Genomic DNA, 18750 nt, shown 5'->3' on the forward strand with positions numbered 1-18750 from the left:
TTTAGATACAAATATAAATGGATTTCTTTCCATTTCCTAGTGTTGTCTTATGCATACCCCCAATATACATACTCCACTTTCGAGATCATGGCTCTCAAGGACTACTCTGTGCATGTTACTAAGCTAATGTCTCCCAGCTACAACCCTCCCTCATCGACTGAGCTGGAACTGGGCTGGGATTCTGCGAAACACCTTTTCCCTTGGCCAGCTAGCCGCCTATCTAGGCTCTGCAGAGAGAGGGCGCTAGAGAGAGACCTCACATGGGAGGAGCCAGGAGGAACTTACACTTTGCTGTTATTTCTGTTTGCTTGCTGTATTTCTGCGCGTCACCTAGCAACACTTCATCCTGGAGGTGGCAGTTCCTCCCAGTATAGCCCTGGATTCTAGTTCTCGGTTTTTCCAACACTCAGAGGATCAGGCTCACTTGCCCTCGCAGGTACACTAACACCAGCTGACTCGTGTCCCTCTGTAGAGGTCTGCATTTTAGTGGACTTGGTCTGAGTTTCAGCAGTATGGGCATTTGCTTCAAGCTTGTAAGTTTAAATAACTTCAACCCCTTTCCCTTTGTTCTTCCAGGCCAGAGATGGTAACTGCTTCTTGCTATGCTAAATCCATGGCATCTTAAGGTAATTTTGTTTGCCCTTTCAGTACTTCAAAACCTAGTTAGTATTTTTTTCTATTTTTTTAAGTTTATTTATTTAGTTTGAGAGAGCGCGTGAGCAGTGGAGGGGCAGAGAAAGAGAGAGAGAGAATCCCAAGTAGAGAATGATTGTGCAGAGCCCCACGTGGGGCTCCAACTCACAAGCCATGAGATCATGACCTGAGCCAAAATCAAGAGTTGGATGCTTAACTGACTGAGCCACTCTGGTGCCCCAGTATTTCTTTTTCTTAAGTTCTCTTTGTTAAAATAAGTTCTGTGTGTGGTCGGATTGGACTCAGGCTGACCCAGTCTCCCTCATGTCCATGATTTCAATGCCCTTATATCATGCTTGTCTTGCTATAGACCCTGGTTACCCTGGATTCATGTTGACCTTAAAATACCATGTTTGGCATTATAGTCAATATTAATCTGAAAACGATTGTGATGGTTAATTTTATGTGTCACCTTGACTGGGCCATGGGGTGCCTAGATATTTGGTCAAACATTATTCTGGGTATTTCTGCAATTAACATGTAAACCCATGGACTTTGAGTAGAGTGAATTGCCCTAATGACCACATTAGTGGCTGTGTTCATCCAATCAGTTGAAGGTCTGACCAAAAAAACCAGCTTCCTTGAGCAAGAGAGAATTCTCCAGAAGATGGCCTTTGGGTTTCATCTGCAGCATTGGTTTTTTCTGGTTCTACAGCAGATGGCCTTTGAACTGTAAGTGTAACACCTGTTCTCTTGACTCTCTAGCCTGCCAGACCACCCTGAAGACTCTGTACTTTGCACTCTCCATAACTGCATGAGCCAATTCCTTCTAATAAATTTTGATATGTATGTCTTATTGGTTCTGTTTCTCTGGAGAACCCTAACCAATGCAATACCTCCTACATATTTCTTGAAAAAATATTGATCTGACTTCGCCTCTTATATACTCTGCTACATTGGCTGGTTTGCTGGAAGCTGTCACTTCTCTGGCCAATCTTGACAACTATTTCTGGGCAAGGTATTCCTAGGATACCTATTTTGTTGAAAAAAAGCAGTACATTTTCTATGTGTGGTTTTATTTTTTACTTCAAGGTTTCTTTTCTTTTTGTCATTTTTTGACAGGATCACCCTGGCATTTAGAGAAGGACCTCACAGCACTATATTAGTCAGGTAGTGCTGCCGAAATGGTACATATCACATTCTTAGTGGCTTACAACAAACGTGTTAGACATTCAGAGGTCTACAGGGTAGCTGGGGTAGTTATGTTTCAGGCTTCCTGTGTTTTCATTCTGGGACCAGTGGCTACCCAGGGTGTGTTGTTTTCTGGGGCAGAGCACAGGAGTACAAAAGGGAAATCCAAATGTGCGAGCGTATTTAAAGCTTCTGGTTGTATCCCATCTGCTCTTATTATATTGGACACAGGATATCACATGGCCAAGCCGTAAGTCAAATGGTAGAAAAGAGCACACTGTCTGCTGTGAACCCACAACAAAGATGGGAAAGAATAATTCTACAGTGTATCTATAACACATATAAAGGGAGTCTTGAAAATCAATAAGAAGAAAAGACAAAAACCCCCATAGAAAAAAAATGCAGGGAATTTACAAAAGAATAAATAAAAACAGTGAAAAAAATAGGATGCTCACCTATGTTCAACCTTATCTGTGACCAAAGACATGCAAATTTAAAACACTGTGACGGGGGTGCCTGGGTGGGTCAGTCGGTTGAGCGCTTGCCTGACTCTTGATTTTGGCTCAGGTCATGATCCCAGAGTCGTGGGACTGAGCCCTGAATAGGACTCTGTACTAGCGTGGAGCCTGCTTAAGATTTTCTCTGCAGCTCGTGCGTGCGTGTTCCCTCTCTCCCTCTCTCTCTCTCAAAACAAAACAAACAAACAAACAAACAAACAAAAGCACTGTGAAATATTTTGTATCCATGAGATAGGAAAATAATAAAATAATAGCATTAATTCAAATTAGCCACAGAATAAATTTGTGAAAACTTTCTGTATGTCAGTCTGGCAATGGGTATTATTTAAAATTTACATAACCAATTACTCAGGAATTCTTTTTCAGGAATTCATACCCCACAAAAAAATAAAGGTTGTGCCAAGATCTACGTACAAAATATTTACTGTGGGTAAAAAAGAAGAATGACAGACGAATCGAAGAAAGCTCTCTGTTCTCTCGTTTTGCCTGAATATTTATTGCATACATAACAGAGCTAAATTAATCACTTCATCTGTGGCATGTAATCACAAATTTTGCACAGTGACATTGTAGATTAAGTATTTTGCTGATAAAGTAACAAATTTACCACCACCAGCGTAATGAATTTCTTTTTCGCACTAAAAAAATGTACTTTTACTGTGAAATGTTAAAAAATATCTCTACAGGAAGGAGAAAATGAGATAGAAAAGGAAAGATAGCGCAGCAAAAATTTGAAAAGAATGGTTATCACGCAATGCATTGTAACATGCTTTCTGGGTTTCACTGTTGGCCTCTTAAAAGGTTGAATTTTACAGCATCTTACATACAGACTGGTACCTTAACACCTAACACACTTTGTCAGGAATCTGTTGAGCGGGTACTATGAAGCTGGAAAGGAAGTAAAAGATGTGCAGCATAATTGACGTAGAGTATTTTTAAGCAGTTTCTAGTAAAGAGTGGCCTGGGGTGGTCAGCCCAGGCTCATAATTTTGAGGGTCTTCCCAATTGGGAAAGCACATGGTGACATGGTGAAGGAACAGCTTCTCAGTTGCTGCTAATAGGCTGTAAGACTAGAATACATTCAGGGACTTCACCTCCCTCCTTAACATCACCGGGTGACACTGCCCCTCCTCTGTTTGCATGTTATCTTCACAAAGCATTTTGTTATGAAGATTTTCCCCCCTCTTTACTAGTATGCTTGCTATACTTTTCATTTTATTTAACCAGCTAAAACCTGCTGGGTGTGGGAGGTGGACAAAAGCAAAATGTAAGATCTTTCCCTTCTAGATCTTTCCACAAATCCATCCATGTTCTCACCTTTCTTACCCAATTCTCTACCCCTCACCTCAGCTCAACTCTCCCGAGGGATGGCTCTGCCCAACCGCTCATATAGAGAAAACAGGAACCTCTCGAATCAATAGGTGAACATACAAATTGCTATTTGGACTACCTGACGAAGAATAATAAAAGTTGGTAAAAGATTCTTAAAATATCTTAAGATAATATGTAAATGGGTAGACATCACATTAAATACTTTGGTCCCAACTATTAGCCAGAGCACAACTTTGATCAGGGGACAATAAGTCCAGAACACTTTAGGCACAGAGACAAATAGTCTCAGAGGAAATGACAGAAAAAAGAAGCACTTGATAAGATTGACTCACATAGTTCAGTTTGATCTGTATTTCTAAATTTAGTTTTGTGTATTTTCAGCTTTAGGAAAAACTAATATTTGAAAGTATTTATACTAAACCTTTAGATCTCAAGTTGATTCTTGAGGTGCCTTGGGGTGCCTGGGTGGCTCAGGTGCCTTGGGGTGCCTTGGGGTGCCTGGGTGGTTTGATTTTGGCTCAGGTCATGATCTCACAGTTTGTGAGATTGAGCCTCGTGTCAGGCTTAGAGTTGACACCTCAGAGCCTGCTTGGGATTCTCTCTTTCCTTCTCTCTCTGCCCTTCCCCCACCTCAGGCATGTATGTTCACTCTCTCTCGCTCTCTCTCGCTCTTTCAAAATAAATAAGTAAACATTCAAGCTGATTAACTTAGTTAAATAATGAAGTAATGGGAAGTTCTAAGCTTGTAGGGAATGTTCCACAACACTTTTTTCCTTATCCTGAAGAATCTTCTCTCTGCGCCCAGTGGTTATAAACCAAAACTCTGTGAAGCATTTTGGTGGCATTGTAAAAGTATAGGCTTTTAATCAACAGAGCTGAGTTTGAGTGCTAGCTATGTCCTAATAGCTGTATGACCTTGGGCAAACTTACACTACAAGCCATGATTTTCTCATTTGTACAATGGGTCTAAATTATATCTGCATTACAAATTTGCCATGTGCATTAAACAGCTCCACAACTATCATTATTATGAAATAAGCACACTAAATATTTGAACTGACTACAATTTTCTCACTTTATTTAAATTTTAATGAAAATTGTTTTCCAAAACTACATGTCTGTAAGAAAATTATTCAGGGAACAGAATACTCAATTTCATATCCCATATCCTACATGGTCTCTGTTTTCCCAAGATTCTCCCCACTCCTTTTCTTTTTAAGACTGAGGGGTGGTAGGTGGGCAGGAGTCTGGGGGTTGAGAAAGGGTAGGGCCACCAGGTCTCTACTGACTTTTAACCAATCCCCTTGTTTTCAGTCCTGAATCACAAGTCCACTTCTATGGGTCTTGGAGTCCTGGTGTCTCCTGGGTTCCTCACAGTTACTGAGATGGCGTCTCCTTAGTATACACCCTCCTCCTCACTTTTAGGGAACCTTGGGTCATAACTGGTTCCATGGGTTTGATGAGGTGTCACTCCTCCATTTGCTCACTGTCTGCCAAAATGTTTTTTGAAATGTTTCCTAGACTCTGCTTCTCCCCTTTCTCTTTGTCCTTGCTGACTATACTTTTACATACTTCTACTGTCCCTTCAGTGGGCTTGGGCTACTAACATGTGCTGTGAATATGTCATGCTTACCCAGCTCTTTGGAAAGAACAAGTTGGGTGCTCCCTTCGGCAGCACATATAGTAAAATTGGAACGATACAGAGAAGATTAGCATGGCCCCTGTGCAAGGATGACACACAAGTGGAAAGAACAAGTTGGGAAATGTTAACTATAGGATTTAAACTAGATATGAATAATAAACAAACAGAAAGCAATTTTTAGAACTTGAAGTAAAGGACATATAAGAATTGCAATTTTTCTGGAGAAATAGCCACATGTTTAATTTGAGCATTTTCATCATATAACTCCTAAGAGAAGGCAGGAAGGAGCTTGAACATGTATTTTTTAAAGCACATTTTTCAGGAATTTTGCTATCCTTACTCTTGGAATTTGTAAACAGGGCTTAATAAACAGAATCCAGAGAATAAGAACTAAAAACTAAACACTGGCTTCAAGTTCAAACTTCACTTTTTGGAATTCAAAGGCTGTTAGAAGAGGTGTTTGACTTTGACAAAAGATGCCTTTGATTTTCCAAAAAGAATGTAATGCTTTGCATTTGCTAAAACGGAAAAAATGAACCACGAACAGTGACTTCATCTGGGCGGTTGACATGTGTCAGAAGACTGCTTGACTCAAGCTGTGTAACTGAAGAGGCTTTGCTGAAGTCCAGAGCGTGTTTCTCTCTCATCAGCTGTTTTCAAACAGGAAAAAAGTAGAGATACGAAATTGTTGTAGGACTACCACCACATCCAAAGAAACAGAATGAAAAACAAAGATTTGATTTGGAACATTTACAAAAACATAGTAACATTTTAACATGAAGTTTAAGTCAATATAACATAAGGTTTCATATGCATTTCTATTTATTTGCAGAAAAGAAAGCCTGTCTTTCCAAATTAGATCTTACAAAATATCTGCAATGAGTAAGCAAGCCTCCGTGAAGCTAAGATCTGCTCCTCAGTCCGGTTTATTTCAGAAATTTAATTAGGTCGCTCAATGTTTCATGAATCACTAAAACCCCCAAAATATAAATTCATTAGAATATACATTTTGCCAAACAAGAAATACAAGAATACATCTGCCAAACATTAGTGAATCTGCTTTCAAGTGTTGCATCAAATTTAGAGAACATTTTAACAAAAAAACCTAATAAATAAAGGGATAGATCTGCATAGAAAAGGGAATACTTGCATCTGCCTATCAAAGAATCTTTTAACTTAGATAGTGATGGAAACCTGAAAATTGTCTCATTTGGTTTTTTTCTTTGCAAGTATTCTTACTAGATACCAAAAAGCACACATCATAAGAACAAATCTTCATAGGAGACATCTTACAGTGCTGGTGACCAGTGTGCATTACATGTTGGTTGCATGAATCTTAATTGAGTGCTATTCTCATGGTAATTACTCATTTATGTGTATATTTTTAATTTCTTAATTTAATTGAAGTATTTAATTGTGGCAGGTTGCTCCCTTTGAAAGAACAAAGCACTTTGAAAGAACAAAATCCAAATGGATTTTGAGGAAGAAAAGGAATAGCCAAATGGGCAAAATGCCTAGCAAGCAATTGTACAAAGATCCTGTGATCACAGCACTGTTGTGTCTAATATTTGTTACATAAGCCACAGGAACTGTGTTAATATTTAGAAAGCAATTCTTTGCAGAATTACATTTACACATCTTCTTTCAGTTGGTGCCCATAGACGACAAGTTAACCATTTCTATAAATGGCTCCAAAACCCAGACTGATGCTGATAATTCTGGACCTTTTCCCCAGACTATGGTGGTTCATCCTAATTGAGGCCCATAGCTTCCTGTGAGCTATTAAAACTGCTATATCAAAAAAATGTGCATACTAAAAACAAATGTATGTACTAGAAAACATACCATTTCCATCCTTCATGGATTAGGTCCCAGCATTTTGGAAACAGCTGATCTTTTCTCTCCATATGGCTAAGGCTCATGAAGAACCAAAGTACTTATGTAGCAAAACTGCATATTGGAGGCCAAAAAAGTTTTTTCTAGCATCACTTTGCTTATTGTTTTCTGGACCTTCTTGTTACTTTGCAATAGATGAAAACGGCTTTTCCTTTGCTTATAAAAACTTTAAAAAATATTCTTGTATAAGAGTGTGCTTTAAGATTTGAAGCTTCATCTAATTTCTGTGGTCATCACTTAGAATTTTCCTTCCATTAGAGCACTTTTTCCCTTATAGACACAAGGCAGCAGATGTTAGTGGTATCAGCAGAACCAAGGTTTCCTGATTTCCTTTCTTCTAAGCAATTTCCTCTCTGCATTACAGCCTAGTCTGAAAGAATTCTGCCAGACATCTTCAATGTTTTATGTAAAGGCATGCAAAATCAACTTTTAGAATGAAATGATGAAAAAACCTGCTTGGGAGAAAGAATTTAGATCAAAAATTTACTTGATGTGTATAGTCAGGCTAAAGGAAGTTGAAGAATCCTAAGAAATGGTGTCAACAAAGGGTAGAAGCCTGATAGACTGAGAAACATAGGTATGTAAATATGTATCACTTTAGTGATATATTTATGAGACAATTGAATGCAGCGATTAATAGCAAAAACTCTGAAGGTACACAGGCTGACTCAAATACTGGATTTCTGTTTGTTGACCTCAAGACCTTGGCAAATTAAAACACTGAGTACCAGGTACATGGTAGGCATAGGTATCAGTGTTTGCTATTATTAGTCTCTTGTATAGTCTGGGAAGTTTTCTGACACATTCTTATTCTCCAAAATCTCCTTTTACTAGGAGTGCACTTGTGATGAACATTGGGTGTTGTATGGAAGTGTTGAATCGTTATATTACACCTGATTCTAATATTCTACTATTCTAATATGTATACCTGAAACTAATATTACACTATATGTTGAAAACTATAGAAAGCTTATGAAAGAGATTGAAGAAGACACAAAAAAAATGGAAAAATATTCCATGCTTCTGGATCAGAAGAACAAATATTGTTAAAATGTCAATATTATCCAAAGCAATCTACATATTCAATGCAATCCCTATCAAAATAACACCAACATTCTTCACTAGAACAAACAATCCTAAAATCTGTATGGAACCAGAAAAGAGCCCAAATAGCCAAAGCAATCTTGAAAAAGAAAACCGAAGTGGGAGGCATCACAATCCCAGACTTCAAGACATATTACAAAGCTGTAATCATCAAGACAGTATGGTACTGGCACAAGAACAGACACTCAGATCAATGGAACAGAATAGAGAACCCACAAATGGACCCACAAACACATGGTCAACTAATCTTTGACAATGCAGGAAAGAATATCCAGTGTAATAAAGACAGTCTCTTCAGCAAATGGTGTTGGGAAAACTGGACAGTGACATGCAGAAGAATGAACCTGGACCACTTTCTTACCCCAACACAAAAATAAACTCAAAATGGATGAAAGACCTAAATGTAAGACAGGAAGCCATCAAAATCCTCAAGGAGAAAGCAGGCAAAAACCTCTTTGATCTTGGCCGCAACTTCTTACTCAACACGTTTCCAGAGGCAAGGGAAACAAAAGCCAAAATGAACTACTGGGACCTCATCAAAATAAAAACTTCTGCACAGTGAAGGAAACAATCAGCAAAAGTAAAAGGCAACTGACGGAATGAGAGAAGATATTTGCAAATGACATATCAGACAAAGGGTTAGTATCCAAAATCTATAAAGAACTTATCAAACTCAACATCCAAAAAACAAATAACCCAGTGAAAAAATGGGCAAAAGACATGAATAGACACTTCTCCAAGGAAGATATCCAGATGGCCAACAGACACGTGAAAAAATGCTCAACATCGCTCATCATCAGGGAAATACAAATCAAAACCACAATGAGATGCCACCTCATACCTATCAGAATGGCTCACATTAACAACTCAGGCAACAACAGATGTTGGCGAGGATGCAGAGAGAGAGGATCTCTTTTACATTGCCTGTGGGAATGCAAACTGGTGGAACCACTCTGGAAAACAGTATCGAGGTTCCTCAAAAAATTAAAAATAGAACTACCCTATGACCCAGCAATTGCACTACTAGGTATTTATCCAAGGGATACAGGTATACTGTTTCAAAGGAGCACACGCACCCCAATGTTTATAGCAATACTATCAACAATAGCCAAAGTATGGAAAGAGCCCAAATGTCCACTGATGGATGGATGGATAAAGAAGATGTGGTATATATATATAAAATGGAGTATTACTCGGCGATCAAACAGAATGAAATCTTGCCATTTGCAACTACGTGGATGGAATTAGAGGGTGTTATGTTAAGCAAAATTAGTCAGAGAAAGAAAAATATCATATAACTTCACTCATATGAGGACTTTAAAACACAGAACAGACGAACACAAGGTAAGGGAAGCAAAAATAATATAAAAACAGGGAGGGGGACAAAACATAAGAGACTCTTAAATATGGAGAACAAACAGAGGGTTACTGGAGGTGTTGTGGGAGGAGGGATAGGCTAAATGGATAAGGGGCATTAAGGAATCTACCCCTGAAATCATTGTTGCACTATATACTAACTAAATTGGGTATAAATTTAAAAAAAATCAAATTTAATTAAAAAAATTACACTGTATGTTAACTGGAATTTAAATTGAAACTTAAAAAAAAGTGCAATCTCCTTTTTCTAGATTTCATGAGGAAAACACACCTCTCTAGATTAATATATTTTTCAAAATATGTAAAAAATCCAAATATACAAATTATTCTAATAAATACATTTTGCTTGCCTGCTTCTTGATAAATTCTAGGAAAGTGTTTTAATCTTACCAAGAAATTCTCTCTAAATTACTCTCTGCATTACTTTAGAACCTGTAAATAGTAAATCCATCCTGTGACCTGGGATTATCAGAGAAGGTGACCTTATTCTGATCTTAGTACCTTTTTTGTTGCTTATTTTGGGAACAAAGATGGTTTGTGCCCCGGTAACTTTCAGTCCATGAACTCTGTGTCCCTTTGGACTTAGGTTTCATGTAAGAAAAGTGTTTAGGAGGTAAATTATGTTATTGAATAATAGAGCAGAAATGATTTCAGAAGTCACCAGACCAATTCTTTTTTTCCTTTTTTAAAAATTTATTTATTTATTCTGAGAGAGAGAGAGAGAGAGAGAGAGAGAGAGAGAGAGAATCACAAGCAGGCTCCGTACTGTCAGTGCAGAGCCCGACGCAAGTCTCGATTTTGTGAATCATGAGATCACGACCTGAGCCCAAATCGAGTCCGACACTAAGCCAACTGAGCCACCCAGGCGCCCCTAATTCTTTTATCTGCTAAGAACAGGAATTCTAAGACGAGACAAGATGCTTTTGGGGAACAGGACAAGGTTAAGGCAGAAGTGGATTTAATGAATGCCTTTCCCTTACAGGGTATGTTGTAATGATACATAGTGACAGTAATTCATTCTGGAAAAATCTTAAAAAGGAAGGTAGCTTCCTCTATTGTAATGCTTATTTTCACCATTCGTGGCAGAAGACTAAACATGAAAACTCAAGAATAAGATTAAAATATTTGAGGAATTTTATATCTAGAAATGCTTTCGTGACATGCCCCAAGCAGTTATAACCACACTCAAGGATAAGCATGACATTTGTGATGTTATTTTAGGGGCATTAAATGACATAATACATGTTAAAGCACTTTGTTCAAAGTCTTGCTCACAGGAAGGAATTAACAAATATTAGCTATTGTATGACTATTATTTGCTTATGTCTGGGAATCCTCTTTCAGACAAAAGGCTGGGCATAAAAATATTTATTTATTTTTTAATAAATATCTCCATCTTGGAGATAATTATTGTATTATTCTTCACAGTATCTGAAAAGTCAGGCAAGAAGCATAGTGTTACCCCTGTTGAATTCTGGGAAAACATAGACACTAAAGATTTATAAGCACATTTCAATTACCCAAAAGGTTAGAAGCAGAAAGAGAAACATATTCTTCATTTCCCTATTTCTCCATCTCAGGTTTAAATGCTTTAGTTTCTGATGTTTTTAGTTACTTAAATAACTGACTGTGAAGAGGAAATCTGGAAGCTGGGTAAAGGAAGCTCTGTGGGCTTCTCCTAGAGACTTCCTTCTTTCTCCATCAACAGAGCAGCTGGAAAAGTAGAAATGGGTTTGTTTGAACACTTCCCCTTTACCGAAATAAAAAAATAAATAAATGAAGAGGAACTAATATGTGGGCTACTTTTATGTTATATTTCATATTTATTTTATATTTATTTTTCCATTATTTTACCATTTTACAGATGAGGAAACTGATGCCAATGGAGAGTAGAGTTCTGCCTGAATTTCCAGAGCTCAAAGTGGTAAGGTTGAGGTTCCAATTTTAGGTAAGCAGTCAGGATTCCAAGCTGGAAGTCTTCATCAGCACCTTGTATAATCGCATTACTACATAGGTTGGAAAATAAGAAAAACAAGAACAAATTTGGACTCTGAGTCAATAGCAGTTAGGAACTTGCTAAGAAGTAAGCGTGCTCCGATTCTGGAGCTGCCAGAGAAAATGAAAATATATTCAATTAAGTTATAATAGTCCTTCAAATGCTTATGGAGACATTATCATACAGATGGTCACATTTATTCATACTTATTTCTCACTTGGTCCAATCCGATGCACAGGGTGTTCATGAGGGGCATGGAGCATGTAGAAAATGGCACTAGTTAGGAGAGAATTGAAGTAATCTATGAAGGGTATTCACCCTGCATTTCCTCCTTTACCTTCCCCACACTCAAGCAGATAGCTGACTCTGAGTTCATCTCCTCAAGAGAGGATGAAGCAGGGTAAAAAATAAAAGTTGGCAACTGCTCCTCTTTCTGGCTTTTAGCTCCAAGGTCTAACTACAAAGAGGGCAAGGATGTTTCAGCATGGACTGGTGAAGGGACACGTTGGATGGATCCCCTTTGGATGGATTGCTGACTGCATTAACCATCACTAATACTCATCGACCTCCATGCATTCACTGGATGCACTCATTGAATGCTCTCAGAGCCTTATAAGGTTGTTGTTACTAATATTGTTAAGAATGCTCCATGAAGGCAAGGGTTTTTCTCTGTTTTTATTTACTGTTTAACCTCTACTATCCAGAATAGTACCTGGCAAAGATTAGGTACTCACTAATATTTATTGTAGAATAAATGCCCATCTAAAGATGGAGGACCTGAGGCATAGAGAGGTTAATAACCTGTGCAAAATCCCAAGACTGGTCGTGGATGAGAAGAGTTAAAGCATACCCACCTGGGCCAGGGATGGGAGAAGCAAAAGGAGGGGAAATGTGTAGTTCTAGACAGCAGAGGGGCCCCGGGGCCATATTGTGCTGCCAGGGAGGTGGCAAGACCACTTTGAAGAAATGGCTGTGTTGGAGGGTGTACAGTTGGAACTTGAGAAAGCATTCGAAGCGGCTAGGCTGCCGCATTTGGGCAAGAGAGTGGCAGAATGAGGACACTGCAGAAGCAGCAGAGGGCTGCTGGTGGGAAGGCCATGCACACATGAATGGCGGCAGCCTCCAGGACAGCTGCTGTAGATGGATGACCAAGAATTGAATGGCACTCCTCCCCTGAGAGATGAGTGGTTGCTTTGTTTTCCTACAACCAAGAAAAATGGGCTGTAAAGCAGACTATTATTATAGAAAATGAGGCAAATGCTATATCTTGTATATTGGATTTTTTTAAACCCAAGCATAACGTAGGAAGCGAATATTAAATGCGTCATCAGAAGGTGTAAGCTTTGATCTTAGCTTGTCCCACCCGAAATTCCTAGGCAATTTACCTAGTTTCCCTATGTCTGTTTCATCATCTATAAAGTGGGAATTAGAAGTGATTGAGGTGAGGACAAAAAGGTTTTTTTGAATGCAAGTTAAAACTCAGTGAAAGATAAAAAATACAATATGCTAATTTTGTGTAGCTCCTATTTCCTTTGCACTTGATTTTGATTTACATAGATCTCTTTGGTGAATAAGGGGCTGGATTTATATCTTAAGCTTCCTGCAGACTTAATATTTATATTTTTCTTCATTTCTAATGTATACAATAAATGGATGTAAACATATTATTCAACATTTAAAGTGCTAATAAATAGGAAATATTTGACAGGTTGCTATTGCTGCCTATAAGTGTTATTTTCTAGAAGTTGCAAGCCAAGCTGTCATTAATATGTTTCATGGACAATCTGCAGGCCCTATAATGCACAGGCAGGTATTTCACTGGATCTTTTCACTGAGCTGTCCTAATATTATAGCTGTAATGAATTGGAGTGGAAAAAAAAATAAATTTCTAGAACATTTAGGCATTTGTTACTCATCTGTATAAGGATTATCAACAAGGTATGTTAGAATCTTCCACTCCAGCTTTATGGCTCTTCTGAGAAAAGGAATGCAAATGAAATATCCTCGCAGTAATGAGAACTGTAAAGAGTCCTTGTAAAAAATGTGAATGGTTGGGAAATATAAATTGGAATCATTCACTCATCAAAGATATACTAGTGCCTATGATGTGCCTGGTATTTCTTTCCACAATGAGGGCATAACAGTAAACTGAATAACGAGGCACCTGCTCTTATGGAGCTTTCCTTCTGCTGGAGGAGGGTGAAAACAAACCAAGAAAATACACTCTATTGTCAGACATGGTAATGAAGAAACACACAGCAGGTAAAGGACAAGACTGTGGGAGGAGGGTTCTGGTGAGGATGTGGTCGGCCAAGGGCTCCCCAAGGAGACCAAACGAATTGAGGAAGCAAGCCACTTGTGTATCTGAAAAGCAGGTTTGCCTGTATTCCAGTTGTCTCATTCTCCAGGAGCCTGCGGTGTAAAACTTTAAACACAAATGAGCATGTAGCAATAGATACATGTCAGCACCTGTAACTTTGATTCTATCTATTGAATGCAAATACATTAGATTATTTACACACAGAGAGCCTATCAAATGCCAAGAATAACCAGAAGTCTTTGCAGGCGGGACTGTTTGGTGAGCATATTTCATCTGAGAAATGAAGGAAGAAACTTGGGTGGAAGTCGTCTTGACTCTCATTGGCTTATGACTGTGACTTACTCATCATATAAACCCAAGATGCAGTCACTTATGAGGGCATAGAAGATACTAGAGACTCCACGGAAACATAGCACAAGTAAGTGGTAAGATTGAACTCTATAAAGATATGAAATGAGAGTGTTCTCTCTTCATCTTAGTGCTTATTTTTATTACTGTCGTATTCTGTGTGTGACTGAGCAACTTTTTGATGACCTCTTTTCACTGTGCCACTTCCTCTGATCTGGTCTCATTCAGATCCTCCCTATGTTAGTGGTCAAATAGAAATCAAACAGTAATTTCTAAGAGAAATATAGGTACTGAAGATTTTTAAAGATTTTAAAAGATTTTAAAATATCCTTTAAGTAGACTTTAACATACAAAATACAGTCAGTACAAGTGATGTTTTTTAATGTATGAAGCGGAAGTTCTTTCTTTCTCCCTTTCTCTCTTTCTTTCTTTCTCCCTTTCTCTCTTTCTTTTCTCTCTTTCTTTCTTCCTTTCTTTCTTCTCCCTTTCTCTCTCTTTCTCCCTTTTTCTTCCTTCTTTCCTTTCTTTCTTTCTTTCTTTCTTTCTTTCTTTCTTTCTCTCTTTTTCTTTCTTTCTTTCTTTCTTCTCTCTTTCTCTCTCTTTCTCCCTTTCTTTCTGTCTTTTCTCTTTCTTTCTTTCTTTCTTTCTTTCTTTCTTTCTTTCTTTCTTTCTTTTTTCTTTCTCTTGGATTTTCTTTGTAATATTTTCTGTCACTTTAAGGCTCATTTTGATGAAATGGCTTCATGTTTTGCCAAGAATTACATTCTATCATCATTTGGTTTCAAAGATAATTTAAGGCATTTACTCCAGGCTAAGAATTTGGGCTCACAGCTCCCAAAGGATATTTCAATTATTCCTCTTGCCTTGGCTTTAATGTGAGGCAGCCATTTAAAATGATATTTCATTGGTCTTTGATGGGAAAATAGAAATCCTGGCCTGCCAATGTGAAATTAAACATTCAGGGTTTGACTGAAATCAATATTATACTCAGTTAACAAAAATGCTGATATTTCTCTGTAGTCCTACAATTTAACTCCAACCTGGCAACTTTTCCAGAACTGAACTAGAAATGCTCAGGGACTCTGTGAGTGAAGGAAATCAACATTCTCTACCACCAACTGTTAGTAGGTAATGCAGTACTGTTATTTAAGGTCATAGTGTGCAAGAAGTTCTTACGTAGACAATAGCATCTCATGTGATTGCTCTCTGAATCCAATTTTCGCATTTCAAAACACTGCAGTCTATATAATGGGAGTACAAATGTTACTCTATGTACTCTATGCCAGAACATTTTGTACAGGTTAAACATTGGTCAAGTTGAGATACAGCAAAGAACTGTTGGCAAATTCACAAATAATTTGTGTTTTTATACTTCAAATGTGTAGGTTATTGCATTATTCTCAAGAATGCTTGACTTTCCTTTTATTTAAGAGTAGGAGCTCATGTAGACCAACACTTTTATGAGTGAAATAAAAATAGTGTTTAGGTTTTGAAGTGAATTGTAAAATGGCTAATACTTAATTCCCTATTTGTAAGTTTTTCTATCCATCGAAATTATTTCAAAAATTCAATTCCTTTTTTTCAGTTATCTGCTGAAATCTTTTAAGTGCATAACATAGTAATTGAATATTAGCCTCTTTTGCCAGAGTTGAGTTTGGATTATCTCCTTTCTAGCGCAGACATTAGCATTTTTGATACTGTTTTACTGGGCTCTTATAGCGATGTACAGAATAGGATACCAGCTTAGTTAAAATGAAATAGTTTTTTACAGTTTGTATTTTATCAATGACTGCATTAAAATTGCCTCTGGGACTGAATGCGCCTGTGTTTTGTGGTTATTAATCAGCTGAAATGTATCAGTGTTACATAAAGTAAAAAGAGCTGCAGGGGCACCTGCGTGGCTCAGTCAGTTAAGTGTCTTGCACGTCATTTTGGTTCAGGTCATGATCTCACTGTTTGTGAGATTGAGTTCAGTGTCGGGCTCTGTGCTAACATTGCAGAGCCTGCTTGGGATTCTCTCTCTCCCTCTCTCTCTGCCTCTCTATCTTTCTCTCAAAATAAATCAGTAAACATTAAAAAAAAGAAAGAAAAAAAGGAAAAAGAGCTATAAACCAGGAGGAAGAAAGAAAGTACACAAGACAGAACTTTTCAAAAACACTATTATTGTCATATCAAAGGTCTACTTTCTAAATAAGTTTAGCGTATATTAATAGGTAAATCTTCTTTTGAATTTAATGGCTACATCTGTGTGAGTTCATATGTGAAAATTTCTATCCAGGGTATGTATTAGTCATCATTTATATGTTCTTTAAGAAACTGTATATCTTATTTTTCTTTTTTTTTAATTTTTTTAAATTTTTTTTCCAATATATGAAATTTATTGTCAAATTGATTTCCATACAACACCCAGTGCTCATCCCAAAAGGTGCCCTCCTCAATACCCATCACCCACCCTCCCCTCCCTCCCAGCCCCCACCAACCCTCAGTTTGTTCTCAGTTTTTAAGAGTCTCTCATGCTTTGGCTCTCTCCCACTCTAACCTCTTTTTTTTTTCCTTCCCCTCCCCCATGGGTTTCTGTTAAGTTTCTCAGGATCCACATAAGAGTGAAACCATATAGTATCTGTCTTTCTCTGTATGGCTTATTTCACTTAGCATCACACTCTCCAGTTCCATCCACGTTGCTACAAAGGGCCATATTTCATTCTTTCTCATTGCCACGTAGTACTCCATTGTGTATATAAACCACAATTTCTTTATCCATTCATTAGTTGATGGACATTTAGGCTCTTTCCACAATTTGGCTATTGTTGAGAGTGCTGCTAAAAACATTGGGGTACAAGTGCCCCTGTGCATCAGTACTCCTGTATCCCTTGGGGAAATTCCTAGCAGTGCTACTGCTGGGTCATAGGGTAGGTCTATTTTTAATTTTTTGAGGAACCTCCACACTGTTTTCCAGAACGGCTGCACCAATTTGCATTCCCACCAACAGGGCAAGAGGGTTCCCGTTTCTCCACATCCTCTCCAGCATCTATAGTCTCCTGATTTGTTCATTTTGGCCACTCTGACTGGCGTGAGGTGATATCTGAGTGTGGTTTTGATTTGTATTTCCCTGATGAGGAGTGACGTTGAGCATATCTTGTTTTTCAAACACAACTCTAAGTGGTTTTTTTATTTTTCTGATAATCAGTAACTTTAAATAACTCTCTTCAGAATGGAAGGAAGCCAGTGGCTAGCTTCAGTTATAAAGGAAAGCTTTAAGCATGATCAGCTTATCTTTTTCCTTCTTGTTTCTGTATCATTTCAGGAAATATATACAGCTTTCCTTACATACGATTCTTTTTTTTTTAATTTTTTAACATTTATTCACTTTTTTGAGAGACAGAAAGAGACAGTACGAGTGGGGAAAGGACAGAGAGAGAGAGAGAGAGAGAGAGAGAGAGAGGGAGACACAGAGTCCAAAGCAGATTCCAGGCTCTCAGCTGTCAGCACAGAGCCCAATGTGGAGCTTGAACCCACGAACAGTGAGATCATGACCAGAGCGGAAGTCAGATGCTCAACTGACTGAGCCACCCAGGCGCCCCTTCCTACATGGGATTCTTAACGTGTAGTGATAGTGGAAAGGCTCAGAAATGAAACTGACAGGGAACAGCATGACACTGGAATTTGCTTAGGCCAGTCCAATCATACTTAGGGGTATATCCATCCGGTGTTCTTTCTATGTATTGTGTGAAATTGGGATCTAATTCTGCATATTTTCTTCTTTTGTCTCAGAACCATTTCAGTCTAGTCCCATTATGTTCTCACTGTCATGTCATCTTCGTCATATATCTGAGATTCTGTTAAAGGCTCTATGCACCTCTGTGTGTCTGGTCCTGAACAAAGATCACATTACCCTAATTGCAAGTTGTTTTTTTTTGTTTTTTTGTTTTTTTATGTAAGTCTTGCAGTCTGGTAGGTCAAGTCCTCTCCCTCTGCTCTTTTCATTTGTCTTGGCTATTTTGGTCCTTAGCATTTCTGTTTGATATTCAGGCTCTGGTTTATCCAGAGAGTCTCTTGAATTTTAAATACAAACAATAACTTTGATTGCAAATAAGGACAGTTTTGTCTCTGCCTTTCCATTCCTTACATATGTTGTTTATTGTTGTCTTATCTTACTGAGTAGCTAGGCATCTGGGACTATGTTGAACAGTAAGAGTAGTAGTGAGGCTCTCGTTATTCCTGACATTAAAGAAAATGCTTCTATTGGCTTCCCATTATGTATGTTTGCTCTAAGTTTTGGTTTTTGTTTTTTGTTTTGTTTTGTTTTGTTTTTTGTAAAAAGAGACTCTAATAGGTTAAAGAAGTTTTCTTCTGGGTCTGGTGTCTTTCATGAATGTAACTAATTCCATTCATT

General features: G+C 38.0%; 1 protein-coding gene and 1 non-coding gene across 5 annotated transcripts in view; both read left to right on the forward strand.

Moving 5' to 3' along the window:
- The first annotated feature begins 347 nt into the window (after window positions 1-347).
- The window catches only part of HPGDS (hematopoietic prostaglandin D synthase), a 45413-nt gene continuing 27010 nt past the window's right edge, over window positions 348-18750 (forward strand). The window contains exons 1-5 of one of the 4 annotated variants that reach the window (XM_045056092.1): window positions 355-436; window positions 577-626; window positions 11558-11641; window positions 12134-12306; window positions 14255-14427. The gene's annotated coding sequence lies outside the window, so the exon portion shown is untranslated. Of the gene's footprint in view, window positions 437-576; window positions 627-11557; window positions 11642-11753; window positions 12307-14254; window positions 14428-18750 lie in introns of those variants that run through there. The other 3 variants (XM_045056095.1, XM_045056094.1, XM_045056093.1) reach the window with 3 other exon arrangements.
- Window positions 5334-5441, forward strand: LOC111560271. The gene has a single exon (XR_002742029.2). It is a non-coding gene; the product is annotated as a U6 spliceosomal RNA (small nuclear RNA).

The sequence above is a fragment of the Felis catus genome, chromosome B1, assembly GCF_018350175.1.
Source record: "Felis catus isolate Fca126 chromosome B1, F.catus_Fca126_mat1.0, whole genome shotgun sequence".
In the NCBI taxonomy this organism is placed as follows: Eukaryota; Metazoa; Chordata; class Mammalia; order Carnivora; family Felidae; genus Felis; species Felis catus.